Source organism: Cervus elaphus, chromosome 20 (assembly GCF_910594005.1).
Source record: "Cervus elaphus chromosome 20, mCerEla1.1, whole genome shotgun sequence".
Lineage (NCBI taxonomy): Eukaryota > Metazoa > Chordata > Mammalia > Artiodactyla > Cervidae > Cervus > Cervus elaphus.
The window spans coordinates 104,889,979-104,891,309 of record NC_057834.1 but is presented as its reverse complement, the minus strand read 5'-3'; the positions used below and the strand labels follow the sequence as shown (position 1 = coordinate 104,891,309).

The window sequence follows — 1,331 nt, the reverse complement described above, 5'->3', positions numbered from 1 at the left end:
AACCTAGGGAAGAGCAGCTTAGGACTACTAAGTGGTTGTTCCTACCCATTCAGTCACCTGAGCAGTGGGACCTGTAGACCAGTAGACCAGTCCACAGTGGTGGCTGAGGACTCCCATCTTCTATAGGACCCGCTGGGCAGGCGCAGAGGTGCCTGTGCCTTCAGACCCATCTGTGACCTCAGGTGGAGCAGTCGTGAACTTGGGAGCTGGAGTGGCCCATGCACCCTGATGTTCTTCCTTGTGGCCTTCTCAGCACGTCCTACTCATTCTCTTCCATCTCTCCAGCCCCTCTGTAGAAGCAGAGATGGGGTGTGACCTCCCATAGGTGTGCACCTAGGATGGTGGTACGACGTGCATGGAGAACTTTCTGGGCCAGCATCCATCTCCTCAGACCCACTGAGTAAGCCTCCTTCTTGCTGCAAGGATGTCAGTGACCACAGGGCACAGACGAGAGTCTGTGTACAGGGCGCGGTGGTCAGTGGATTAATGCACAACACCTCCATGGGAGGCTGGCTGTCAGCTCTGGGATCAGTGACCACCAGAAGACCCGGCCCCAGAAGGCCGCCTGGGTCTGATTAGTGAAGGTTCTGGGAGTGAAGCGGCAGCAGGAGGAGTGGTTGCAGTGGTCACAGCAGACTTCAGCACAGCCCTCTGGCCTGTGTTCCTGAAGGATGTGACACTGATCAGTCGGTTTTTAAATGGTAACTATGGCACAAGCCATCTGCAGAAGCTTCTCCCAGGCCCCCTTCAGATCTAGAATGTAGACGTCATCCCTTTTCCTTTAGTAGATGTACTGTTCCATTTGGAAGTCATGGTTGGTGCCACCTAAGTGGATTCCTGTTGCTTGGAATTTGAGGACATCCTCCCACTTCATCTGTAGGACATCAAGGGCTCTGGACATTGTGAACATCTCCCTTTAAGTTATACCAAGAACCCAGGACAATTCTGTATGGACTGCTCTCTGTATAAGTGAGCAAAGACTGCATTAGCTTTCATCGCTTGTGTGCTAAGTTGCTTCAGTTTTAGCACAGTCCAACTCTTTGCAACCCCATGGACTGTAGCCCGCCAGGTTCCTCTGTCCATGGGATTCTCCAGGCAAGAAAACTGGAATGGGTTGCCATGCCCTCCTCCAGGGGATCTTCCCAACCGAGAACCTGTGTCTCTTATGTCTCCTGCATTGGCAGACAGGTTCTTTACTACTAAGGCCACCTGGGAAGCCCTCTTTCATTAGCAAGTCTGAAGTTTTTTACATCCATCAACAGGAATGGGATCTTGAGAGTAACATGGATCTAGAAAAAAAAAAAGTCACTTTCAGTTATAACATCGTTTCA

At 51.2% G+C, this 1,331-nt stretch overlaps 1 pseudogene; it reads right to left on the bottom strand.

Moving 5' to 3' along the window:
• Positions 1–259: 259 nt before the first annotated feature.
• Positions 260–901, bottom strand: LOC122676792 (annotated as a pseudogene).
• Positions 902–1,331: the final 430 nt, after the last annotated feature.